The following is a 13,072-nucleotide window of genomic DNA, read 5'->3' as shown; positions in this document are numbered from 1 at the left end:
CTTTCCATCCATCCATCGTCAACCGCTTATCTGGAATCGGGTCGCGTTTTTCTAATTTAGACAACCGTTACATTGTTTAACGGTGTATTTTCCCTTAAGCCAATGTTTGGTCTTGAACTGACCCTTAAATAACTTAAAACTGAGAGTAATAAAGCTGGGCTCAGTGTGACGTGAAGGTGCATCCAACACACCTACAGCAAAAGATTCACCACAACTTTTTCATTCAGTTACACTGTCTAATAATTGGAGTTTCAGGTAATGCTTTTAAACCTTCACAGTGCGAATACAAACTCTTTTGTTCCGCCACCAGCCAAACTAATCTTAAACCTATCACCGGGCTGAGTTCATCTTTCTGTGGCCAATCACGTAACTGGATCCGTCTTTTCAAACACCTATCAAATACAATTGCAGCTTTTGTCTGCCCAATCGCAGCACAAAGTTAGTTTTTTAGAATCTCCTGTGTACTGCAGAAGCTGGTTCTTCAATTATTGCATGTTATTACAAATGTCTGCAACTCTGTCCAATAGTTAATTAGATTTTAACCAATTTAATTCCTATATGAAAACTACAAGCAGGGCCTTCGATAGCTCAGTTGGTAGAGCGAAGGACTGTATTTGCTGATGCTGACATCCTTAGGTCGCTGGTTCAACTCCACCTCAAAGGGTTTCTTTTCTCTTAATTTTATGTAACGTCATTTAAAAAAGAATCATCATAATGCCGGACGTCCTAACTTAATTGGTTCGATGAGACATAAACACATGCACCTGGGGATAGGTTGATTGGCAACATTAAATGGTCCCTAGTGTGTGAATATGAGTGTGAATGTTGTCCGTCTATCTGTTTTGGCCCTGCGATGAGGTGGTGACTTGTCCAGGATGTACCCCGCCTTGCGCCCGATTGTAGCTGAGTTAGGCACCAGCGCCCCCCGCAACACCAAAGGGAATAAGCGGTAGAAAATGGATGGATGGATGGAGACAGAAATTTCCCCAGGACATTAGGTATTAGCACACTGAATGAGATTCTCTTACATGATGTCGTTCAAACAGAATGTGGCTTGAACAAATCATTTAACATTAGACATCAGGAGAGGAAAGCCATTATCAATCAGAGGATGTTGCTACAGCCGTGATCGTATAGTGGTTAGTACTCTGTGTTGTGGCTGCAGCAACCCTGGTTCGAATCCGTGTCACGGCATTTTACCCTTTCTTCAAACTGCCTTTTTTTAATGATGATTTCTGAAAAATAGGTATCTTGTTCCCTATGGTAGTAGTTGAAGAAGATGTAAAACCAACCAGGTACTCGAAATATCTATTATGTGTCATTACAGTATTGGCTTTGATGCATGATTTAATATGACTGATGTGTGCTTTGTGCTGTTAGTTTATCCCTTGGTAAAATTGCATTATAAGCTCAGTCAATCGATCAACAGATTATTGTCTTTGTTTTAAACAACATTAATCTGCCAAATGTTTACAATAATCATAACATTATTGGTAGTAAAACATTCTTCAGAAGCATTTCGCTTAATATTTTAGAGACCCTATTATGCTCAGTCATGGAGCATAAGACAGTCTTTTTGAGCTTCTGGGATTCAAGTACCTGTTCTGCTGACCAATACTAGGTTCTGAGATCCCCATGGAAAGGCCTCCTTCCAGCCCTTAAAAGGCACCAACAGGGCAGACTTAGGTTACATTTAAAAAACTGAACCCGAAAAGAATTGGTGTGGCTGGAATATCTCAGTTGGGAGAGTGTCAGACTGAAGACCTGAAGGTCCCTGGTACGACCCAGGTATTTCAGCACAACCCTGTGTTCTTCTTAACCAGTTATTTTTACTAAGAAGCCTTCTGTGGCTCTTACAATACAAAAATGGTCTCCCTGCAGCCTGGGTCTCTGGATTTAGAATTATTTCTCAGAACTGCTGCCACGGCTTGTCAGCCATGTGATTGTCCTTGACTTTCTTCTGGACCTTTCCCTTTACTTCCAGATTCATACAGCTGTTGAGGTTTCTATTTTGTGTCAACCTCAAGACACACAAGACATTATTTTGATTATTTATTGTTTGTCTGAACATACTTCCAAATAACCCACATCACACATCACGAACAAAAATAACAAAAAGACATCATAAATTGTAATGGCCAAAGAAGTCCATTTATATATAATACATATTCCAGTCACAATTAACTTGTGCTCAGCTGGGAAATGAATCATATATACTTATTATGTCATCCATGTAATTATTATGAAACTGTTGCAGGCGTATTAAATCATGTTAATATTAAAAATAAATGTAACGTAAATGAATGGGGGGATATAAAAGGCATCCGGTTCTATCAGACCGGGCAGAAGCGGAGGCAGAGGCGGAAGCGGAAGGAGAGGACACACCCCATTGAGCACCTGTCAGTCACAGCGTTTTGATCACGGAGCCACTTTATGGAAGTATCCTCATTTTTTGACTATTGTTGTGACTTACTATTGGCCTGTGGAGAACCTAGACAACACAGACTCTTACCAGGGGCACCTTTGAGTTGGACGCACAGACGCGGTGCCGTGAGTACACAGCCATATTTGATGTTCAAACTCATAAACTTTATTTTTTTTTGCAAATAATAATAAACTTAGAATATCATGGCTGCAACACGTGCCAAAGTAGTTGGAAAAGGGCATGTTCACCACTGTGTTACATCACCTTTTCTTTTAACGACATTCAACAATCTTTTGGGAACTGAGGAAACTAATTGTTGAAGCTTTGAAAGTGGAATTCTTTCCTATTGTTGTTTTATGTAGAGCTTCAGTCCAACAGTCCGGGGTCCCCGCTGTCGTATTTTACACTTCATAATGCGCCACACATTTTCCATGTGAGACATGTCTGGACTTGCAGGCGAGCCAGAAAAGTACTTGCACTCTTTTACCATGAAGCCACGCTGTTGTAACACGTGGCTTGGCATTGTTTTGCTGAAATAAAAAGCGGCCTCCATGATAACGTTGCTTGGATGACAACATATGTTGCTCCAAAACCTGTATGGACCATTCAGCATTAATAGTGCTTTCACAGATGTGAAAGTTACCCAGGCCTTGGGCACTAATGCACCCTCATACCATCACAGATGCTGGCTTTTGAACTTTGCGCCTATAACAATCCGGATGGTTATTTTCTTCTTTGTTCCGGAGAACACCACGTCCACAGTTTCCAAATATAATTTGAAATGTGGACTCGTCAGACCACGGAACACTTTTCCACTTTGCATCAGTCCATCTTAGATGAGCTCGGGCCAAGCAAAACCACCGGCGTTCCTGGGTGTTGTTGATAAATGGCGTTCGCTTTGTATAGTAGAGTTTTAACTTGCACTTATAGATGTAGCGACCAACTGTAGTTACTGACAGTGGTTTTATGAAGTGTTCCTGAGCCCATGTAGTGATATCCTTTACACACTGATGTCGTTTTTTGATGCAGTACCGCCTAAGGGATCAAAGGTCCGTAATATCATTGCTTACATGCAGTGATTTCTCCAGATTCTCTGAACCTTTTGATGATATTACGGACCATAGATGGTAAAATCCCTGAATTCCTTGCAATAGCTCGTTGAGAAATGTTGTTCTAAAACTGTTCGAAAATTTGCTTACAGAGTGCTGACCGTCACCTCATCCCTGTTTGTGAATTACTTAGCATTTCATGGAAGCTGTTTTATACCCAATTATGGAACCCGCCTGTTCCCAATTAGCCTGCACACCTGTAGGATGTTCCAAATAAGTGTTTGATGAGCATTCCTCAACTTTGTCAGTATTTATTGCCACCTTTCCCAACTCCTTTGTCACGTGTTGCTGGCATCAAATTCTAAAATTAATGATTATTTGCAAAATATTTTTTTTTTATCAGTTTGAACATCAAATATGTTGTCTTTGTAGCATATTCAACTGAATATGGGTTGAAAATTATTTGCAAATCATTGTATTCCGTTTATATTTACATCTAACACAAATTCCCAACTCGTATGGAAACGGGGTTTGTACTTGCATGAATTAACCAAAGGAAACACATTTTTAATCACATCATATGTAAATATGAACTTATATTTATACATTGTATTTATTTACTCTAACCAACAATGAAATGATACAATATATATACAATGTGCTTCTGTCAGCAGCTACACTTTTCCTAACTAAGAGTTTCCCGCTTGTCTCCAACCCTTCCTCCACGCATTCCTGACCTAAAATAAAAGGTGTGTGCTTCACCGACACTCTCCTGTAAACAGACGGCCTTTGTCTTTTGAGGCCTCCAATAAATAATTAAAAAAAAAGGTATTCTCTGAACATTTGTCATTAAATAGTACAACATTGTAAAACAACAGACACTTTACTTTTGCTTGTCCTTATGTGTCCGCAAGATGATGTTACGTTTTGGTCACATGGATGCAGAATGTTACACCAGTAAAAGCAGCAAACCAGCAAACCAGTAATTTCAGTCTTTAAATTATGTTGTTGTGGAATGTGAAGTGAAGTGAATTATATTTATATAGCGCTTTTCTCTAGTGACTCAAAGTGCTTTACATAGTGAAACCCAATATCTAAGTTACATTTAAACCAGTGTGGGTGGCACTGGGAGCACGTGGGTAAAGTGTCTTGCCCAAGGACACAACGGCAGTGACTAGGATGGCAGAAGCAGGAATCGAACCTGCAACCCTCAAGTTGCTGGCACGGCCACTCTACCAACCGAGCTATACCGCCCCACCGAATTATATTTATCTGATTTAAAGTCAAATACAGTTCATATACTTGTCTGTCTATCTGTGTTGGCCCTGCGATGAGGTGGCGACTTGTCCAGAGTGTACGCCTCCCTACACCTGAATGCAGCTGAGATTGGCTCAAGAGCCCCCCGCTGCCCCAAAATGGACATGCGGTAGATCAATAATTTGTTGCTGTGCTTTTTTTGTGTAGACGCCATGAAAACATGCATTTAGAATGAATCGTTCATGACTTGCCCATCACTATGACTCGTTGGCCCCGCCCCTAAGTGACGCATGCGTGGAAGATATGCGCTTTGCATCAAAGTCCTTCTTCACTCCACACACGCTTCTAAGCCTCGGCACATCTCCTCACATCGCTACAAACTACATTTTATTCATCCTCCGTGTCAGGATAAACTCCACTCGTCTCAGTCAACTTTGGAGATTATTAGGCCAGCTTGTTAGCAGCTAACAAAGAGACACGGATTTGATCAACACATCGCTTAGTTAAGATCAAGTGTGAGTGTAAAGTTTTGTGATTGTGTGAAAATGTGCGAAAGAACGATAGCAGAGTACAAAGAGGAACTTTCTCGGACAAAAGAAGAGAACAAGAAACTACAACTACTGGACGCTGTTTTAAAGAAACCTCAAGTTGTGTTACACAGAACAGGTTTGTTTACTTCTTTCTCTCACATGTTGACTAACTTTATATTTCATCATTAACGTGAAAATAACGTGTTAGATTAATTTCAATCAATAGGTGCACTCAGACACATGATTTTTGTTGTGTTACTAATGTGATTATCAGACAGCAGTCATTTCCATTAGATAATGTCCAAATATAGGTGATTTGGCACACTTATAATTAAAATAACAAAAAAAATGTTGTTTTTCATCGGATATGTACTAGTATTGTATATGTGGATGGGGGCCCTGCTTTGGTAATAATGTGTACCCCTTTCAGAGATCACATTTAGTTCCACTTAAAAACATTCACATGATCCACAATAAGATGAGATGGAATTACGTGAACAGTTGTGGAACTTTCTAACTTGGGGAAAAAACGGGATCTCGTTGGAAGCGTGATGTATGAGCAGACACCGTTTGGGTGTAACAAAATGGTGTCTGCCAATGTAGTTTACAATGTCATTATGTCAGTAGTTGTCAACATTTTTTCACCAAGTACCACCATCATGAACAGCATTAAAATACAGTAGCATAGTAGGCCTGAATTATTCTTTAAAAACAAGGAAAGATACGTTATGTAACAAGTATATTTAATATTTTTAGTTACTGTAACATTACACACAGTTTGAACAGTAACACTGTGTTTGCATGTAGGAAACTAAAACAATGTACTTAAATGATACGCAGAGCACACTACATAGATTCTGGTGCGCACCAGATAGTTTTAGGATGCAGCTTCCTCAGTTGACCTCTGACCTGGTCCACGGGGATGACTAATGTCTGGTGGAGAAAGAGGAGGAGGAGGAGGAGTGGGGGGTGCAGCCATGGCTGGGGGGGAGAAGAAGAGGGGGTGGCTGCGATGAGGAGTGGGGGTGGGAAGGACATGTGCTGGTTGAACCGGTTGAAGAAGTTGGCCTTCTCTATTGTCCCCCCTACTGCTCTGGTCTTTGTCTTGTGGACCGTGATGGTTTTCACACCTTCCCAGACCTCCCTCATGTTGTTCTGCTCCAGCTTCTTCCTGTAGCTGTCCTTAGCCTTCCTCACGCGTCCTTTTCATCTCCCGCTGTGCTTCTTCTTGTTGAGCATAGCTTTCACCTCCTGTGTTACCCAGGGTTTCTTATAAGGGTAGCACCGAAAAGTCTTAGCAGGGCAGGTCACGTCCACGCAGAAGTAGAGGTGATCCGTAAGATAGTGAATTGGAACATCTATGTCCTCACCATGTGGAAACTGTGTACCATTTGTCTGTCACAGAATGACATCACACAAATACATTCAGTGACAGTTTTCCAGTGTTTATCAGTGATTTTTTTTAATGTATCTAGAATTTTGGTACAGTATCAACCAATAAATCAATGTTATATGTTTATAGCACTAAATCCCAAGTGTCTCAAAAGGCTAAAAAAGGCAGTAAAAACCTTTTGAACAAAGTGTTTGCTAGTGAAAATTTCTGAGATTTGTAGGTATATTCTTGCTATCGTTCACATTTTCAGAATGTATAATATTGTGTTTCAGAGAAATGCTTTGACATTTTTGTCATGTTCAAACACCGATGACATCTATTAGACAAGACAAGAAGTAAATAAATCAAACAGAGACAGGTTTCAATTTAGCTCATGAGGATAAGCGTCTGGGCTGCAACTTCGTACAGTTTCCCACCACGCTCTGACGAGGGAGTTCCACGTGTCCTCTTTTATTTGGGCCTTTTCTGATTACATAGCTGCAGCTGTTTCTAAAGGGAGGGGGGTCGCAAACAGCTGTCGCACTCGGTCATAAACAGTTTTAAGAAAAGGTGCCTGGAGCTGCGTCAGGTCTGCTCCCTTTCCACTTTGTAAATCTCGGGTCAGGACAAGGTCTTCCTGTGGCTGTAAATAGATCAAAGAAACCGACACCTCCATGTCGCATCCCATTGCATAGAGTGGAGTTTTACAACCCGTTTGTTTGATAAGATGAAAGACAGCTTTTGTCTTCTCGCAGGGGACCTGAACTCAATGGAACACAAAGTTGTGTTATAACTCATATACAATTATTCTGACAATTTTGTTATTGTAGATATGATCTGGAATCAATTGTTGGTAGCAGCAAAGTGGTAATTTGGGTAGTTGTTTGCTCTAAAAATGGTATTTCAACAAGTAAACAGTACAGTAGGTACTTGATTTATATATATTTAAGGCCTCAAAATCAAGGAGCATGTCCATCATCAGAGGCAAACTGACAGAACAAAGGTTTCTCATTGGTGAAGAACCCATTCCAACTGTGTCAGAAAAGCCAATTAAGAGCCTGGGAAGGTTGTATGACTCAAGTCTGAAGGACACTGAGCAAGCAGACAAGCTAAGGCAAGAAGTTACCAAAGGTCTGAAGAATATTGACAGATCTATGCTGCCTGGCAAGCTGAAAATCTGGTGCCTCCAGTTCGGGTTACTACCACAACTCATGTGGCCACTAACCATGTATGGTATCTCCCTCACCAGAGTGGAGAAAATGGAAAGAACAATCAGCTCTTATGTTAGAAAGTGGCTAGGTGTCCCTCGATCCCTGAACAGCATCGGCCTGTATGGTCATGGGTTACTTGAACTGCCTCTCTCTAGCCTGACAGAGGAATTTAAATGCTCCAAAGTGAGGCTCGAGATGACCCTAGCAGAATCGAAGGATACTGGGGTCCGAGCTGCTGCCCCAAATCTGACAGCAGGGAAGAAGTGGTTAGCTAAGAATGCAGTACAGCAGGCAAAATCTGCTCTTCACCACGCTGACATCGTGGGCCAAGCCGGATTGGGTCTTGGAGAGAAAGGACCTTCCTGGAACGAGCGGCGCAAGCTGCTCGTGACCGAGGTCCGTCGACAGGAAGAGTCGAATAGATATGCCAAGGCTGTGGTGCATGCTAAGCGGGGCCAGTGGACAAGGTGGGAAGGGGTGGAGAAACGGAAGCTCAGCTGGAGGGACAATGGGGGGATGGAATCAAGTAGGGTAAGTTTCCTACTTCGAGCAACCTATGATGTCCTTCCCACCCCCACAAACCTCAACCAAGGGCTGGGTGAAGATCCATCATGCCCCCTGTGCTGAACACAGGCGACACTCAGACACATCCTCACTGGGTGTAAAGTGAGCCTCTCCCAAGGACGATACACCTGGAGACACAACAAAGTACTCAAATGCTTGGCAGCAACCCTGGAAAGCAGGAGAAAAAACAACAACTCCTTGCCACCCAGGACACGCAACCTGAATATGCCAGTTGCCTTTTTTTTGTGAATTATATTTATATAGCGCTTTTTTCTCTAGTGACTCAAAGCGCTTTACATAGTGAAACCCAATATCTAAGTTACATTCAAACCAGTGTGGGTGGCACTGGGAGCAGGTGGGTAAAGTGTCTTGCCCAAGGACACAACGGCAGTGACTAGGATGGCGGAAGCGGGGATCGAACCTGCAACCCTCAAGTTGCTGGCACGGCCACTCTACCAACCGAGTTAAACCGCCCCTTTGTTCGAGAGGGGCAACGAAGGCAACGGAAAAAACCATCAAGGCCCAGGTTGGGATAGCTGGAGGTAGCCCGGGACTGGCAGATGCTGGTGGACGTGTATAAAAAAACTCATCGTTCCACCAGGGATAGCAATTACCAACTTGCGGCCTGACCTAGTCCTGTGGTCCAACTCCCAGCACATCGTATACTTCGTTGAACTCACAGTCCCTTGGGAGGATGCTGTGGAGGAAGCTTTTGAGCGGAAAAAGCCAGAGTGGCCAAACAGCTCCATTTGTGTTTCATCTGACATCACAAGTACAAAGATAAGACATTCTGGAGGAAAGTTTTGTGGTCAGATAAAATGCATAGCTCGCTGCAGAGGCTGAACAGCAAGGCTGGACAACACGAATCTGCCCCGTAAAAGTTGGATGTCGGGGCTTTGTGGCAACATCAACAATAAGGCTGTTGAGGGACCTGGGAGGTGGCGGTCAAGCTCTACGTCAGGCCGTTTAGGAAACATAGCGGGTGACAGAGCGGAACAGCCAATGGCTTTGACTAAGGAAGAAGGACCCCAACTGGTCACCGAAATAAATCAATACTCATGCTGAGGCTGGTCAGTTGCAGAGGGGGGTGCTTCTGGGACGCCAGAATGCACCGCTGAACCCACTTGAGGCGTCGTGGGCCCAGTCAGCGAAACGTACATGAGAATAGGAGCCCACTTGAAAACCCTAATGATGCGTCTGCCCAGCCTGCAGCAACACAGATAATAAGTCAGTGTCTTTAAGTTTTCGACATGGAAGGTATGTGGCACTTTGGATTTTAACATCTTGTCCTGTGTATTTGGAAACATATGTAATGCCCATAAGAATATTCCAGTAGAATAGATGTGTCAATATCAAAATGTTATTTAAAATAATTTTTTGGGCCGCGACAAAGTGTCCATTTGGGTAGATATTTGCTCTAAAAAGGGTATTTCAACAAGTAAACAGTACAGTAGGGATTTGATTTTGATATATTTAATGCTCAAAAGGGTATTCTAGTAAAGTAAGCATGTGTAAAAATGCGATGTGTAAACATCAAAATATTTCGTCGAATCACTTTTTGTCAGGCAATATTTCATATATATCATGTGCAGGAATAGATAACACTTACAGCTGTGTGTATCTTCAAAACAAGAAAGGGGTTTTATCACATCAACATGGGACTAACAACACTCCTTTAAATCTCATCAATGCCACAGAAGAGGCAAACTGTCCTTTTCCGGGCACGATAAAGTCTTAAACAATATGCATGATGGATGTCCGGTTGTGCCCTGTGGAAATTATAAATAAAGTGAGCAAGTTGTAACTAATAGATGGCCTTGTCATGCCGACCAAAGTAAAATATCTCCCCTGCTCTCCTCGACCACGGTCTGGGAGCCGACAAGCAGGGAAGGAGTAAAACAGTACTTGCAACGTGGTGCCTCCCTGTTTAAAGTGTCACCTTTATTGATAGTTTTGAAGCCCTAATACCTCCATATTGTACTTCACACCCTCATTATTAACTAGTAGAATTCATTTTCTTTTGCCTTTCTTCCTCTTCAAGATGTTATTGCTTGTATGCACTTTGTGTGTGCGCTTCGACCCTGTAGTCACTCAGAGAGTGGAAGCGGTACTTTTCAAAGGTGGTATTGTACCGTGTTTCAATTGATTGTAATGTATATAAGGTAATGTATTGTGGCCAAACAGCTCCATTTGTGTTTCATCTGACATCACAAGTACAAAGATAAGACATTCTGGAGGAAAGTTTTGTGGTCAGATAAAATAAAAATGGAGCTGTTTGGCCACAATACCCAGCGATATATTTGGAGGAGAAAAGGAGAGATCTTTAAAGGGGAACATTATCACAATTTCCAAAGGGTTAAAAACAATACACATCAGTTCCCAGTGGCTTGTTGTATTTTTTGAAGTGTTTTTCAAAATTTTACCGGTCTCGCAATATCCCTCAATAAAGCTTTAAAGTGCCTTATTTTTGGCTCTCTGCGAAGACACTGGCCATTTCCCTGTGACGTCACACAATGCTGCCAATGTAAACAAACAATGGGAATACCACAGCAAGATATAGCGACATTAGCTCGGATTCAAACTCGGATTTCAGGGACTTAAGTGATTCAACAGATTACGCATGTATTGAAAGAGATGGTTGGAGTATGAAAATATTGAAAAAGAAACTGAAGCTATTGAGCGAATAGCTATTGACGCTATTCATAGCCATAGCATGGCCGAATAGCTGCGTTAGCATCGCCGGTAAAATGTGCGGAACCAAATGATCAGGACTTTTGCATCTTTTGACACTGGAGCAACTTAAATCCGTCGATTGGTAAGTGTTTTTTTCGCATTAAATGTGGGTAGAAGGAAACTTAATATAGTTGCAAATGCATCTACAGGTTATCCATACATCTCTGTGCCATGTCTGCTTTAGCACCGCTTTAGCACCGCCGGTAAATAGCATGTTAGCATCGATTAGCGTAGCATGTTAGCATCGTTTAGCGTAGCATGTTAGCATCGATTGGCTGGCAGTCAAAACCAACAAAACTCACCTTTTTGATTTCGTTGACTATCGTTGCAAATGCATTTGCAGGTTATCCATACATCTCTGTGCCATGTCTGCCTTAGCATCGCCAGTCAAATGTGGAGCCACTTTGGTACATACAACAGGGGTCTGGCGGCAGACACTATCGCATCTTCGGGCCAGTGGTGCAACTTGAATCCCTCCCTGTTAGTGTTGTTACACCTTGCGACAACACACTGTCAAGGCATGATGTCTCCAAGGTTCCAAAAAATAGTCAAAAAAACAGAAAATAACAGAGCTGAGACCCGGTGTTTGTAATGTGTTGAAAATGAAAATGGTGGGTGTGTTACCTCGGCGACGTCACATTCTGACGTCATCGCCTCCAGCTCGATAAACAGAAAGGCGTTTAATTCGCCAAAATTCACCCATTTAGAGTTCGGAAATCGGTTAAAAAAATGGATGGTATTTTTTCTGCACCATCAAGGTATATATTGACGCTTACATAGGTCTGGTGACAATGTTCCCCTTTAATCCCAGGAACACCATCCCTACCGTCAAGCATGGTGTTGGTCGTATTATGCTCTGTGCCTGTTTTGCTGCCAATGGAACTGCTGCTTTAAATGAGACAATGAAAAAGGAGGATTACCTCAAAATTCTTCAGGAAAACCTAAAATCATCAGCCCGGAGGTTGGAACTTGGGCACAGTTGGGTGTTCCAACAGGACAATGACCTAAAACACACGTCAAAAGTGGTCAAGGAATGTCTAAATCCGGCTGGAATTAAGGTTTTAAAATGGCCTTCCCAAAGTCGTGTGGACAATGCTGAAGAAACAAGTCTGTGTCAGAAAACCAACACATTTTGCTAAACTGCACCAATTTTGTCAAGAGGAGGGGTCAAAAATTCAAGCAGAAGCTTGTGGATGGCAACCAAAAGCGCCTTATTTCAGTGAAACTCTCCAAGGGACATGTAAGCAAATATTAACATTGCTGTATGTATACTTTTGACCCAGCACAATTGCTCACATGTTCAGTAGACCCATAATAAATTCATAAAAGAACCAAACTTTACGAGTGTTTATAGTGACCAACAAGTATGTGCTCCAATCACTCTATCACAAAAAAATAAGAGTTGTAGAAATGATTGAAAACTCAAGACAGCCATGGCATTATGTTCTTTACAAGTGTATGTAAACTTTTGATCGTGGCTGTATATATATATATGCATGTGTATATGTATATCAATCAATCAATCAATCAATGTTTACTTATATAGCCCTAAATCACTAGTGTCTCAAAGGGCTGCACAAACCACAACACAAACCACTACAACATCCTCAGTAGGCCCACATAAGGGCAAGGAAAACTCACACCCATCCATCCATTTTCTACCGCGTATCCCTTTTGGAGTTGCAGGGCGTGCTGGAGCCTATCTCAGCTGCAATCGGGTGGAAGGCAGGGTATATATATATATATATATATATATATATATATATATATATATATACATATATACTGTTACTTCTCAACTAGTCAAAGTTGATGCTAATCGACCTGTTTCTTCTTCTTTTTACTGAATGTGAAAGCAAAAGTGAGTCCACAAATAACCGAATCAGAAAGCAGAATCGAAAATGAAATTCGAATTGGTAAAATCTTATCTA

At 41.8% G+C, this 13,072-nt stretch overlaps 1 long non-coding RNA gene across 1 annotated transcript; it reads right to left on the bottom strand.

Annotated features, from left to right (window-relative positions):
• Positions 1-6,091: 6,091 nt before the first annotated feature.
• On the bottom strand, positions 6,092-12,727 carry LOC133545517 (uncharacterized). Its single transcript, XR_009804863.1, has 3 exons — positions 12,062-12,727; positions 8,427-8,536; positions 6,092-6,656 (listed from the first exon to the last, which is right to left on the bottom strand). It is a non-coding gene; the product is annotated as an uncharacterized LOC133545517 (long non-coding RNA).
• Between the last annotated feature and the right edge of the window lie 345 nt (positions 12,728-13,072).

The sequence above is a fragment of the Nerophis ophidion genome, linkage group LG28, assembly GCF_033978795.1.
Source record: "Nerophis ophidion isolate RoL-2023_Sa linkage group LG28, RoL_Noph_v1.0, whole genome shotgun sequence".
In the NCBI taxonomy this organism is placed as follows: domain Eukaryota; kingdom Metazoa; phylum Chordata; class Actinopteri; order Syngnathiformes; family Syngnathidae; genus Nerophis; species Nerophis ophidion.
Note: the sequence above shows the minus strand (reverse complement) of the source record. Positions and strands in the feature narration are given on the sequence as shown.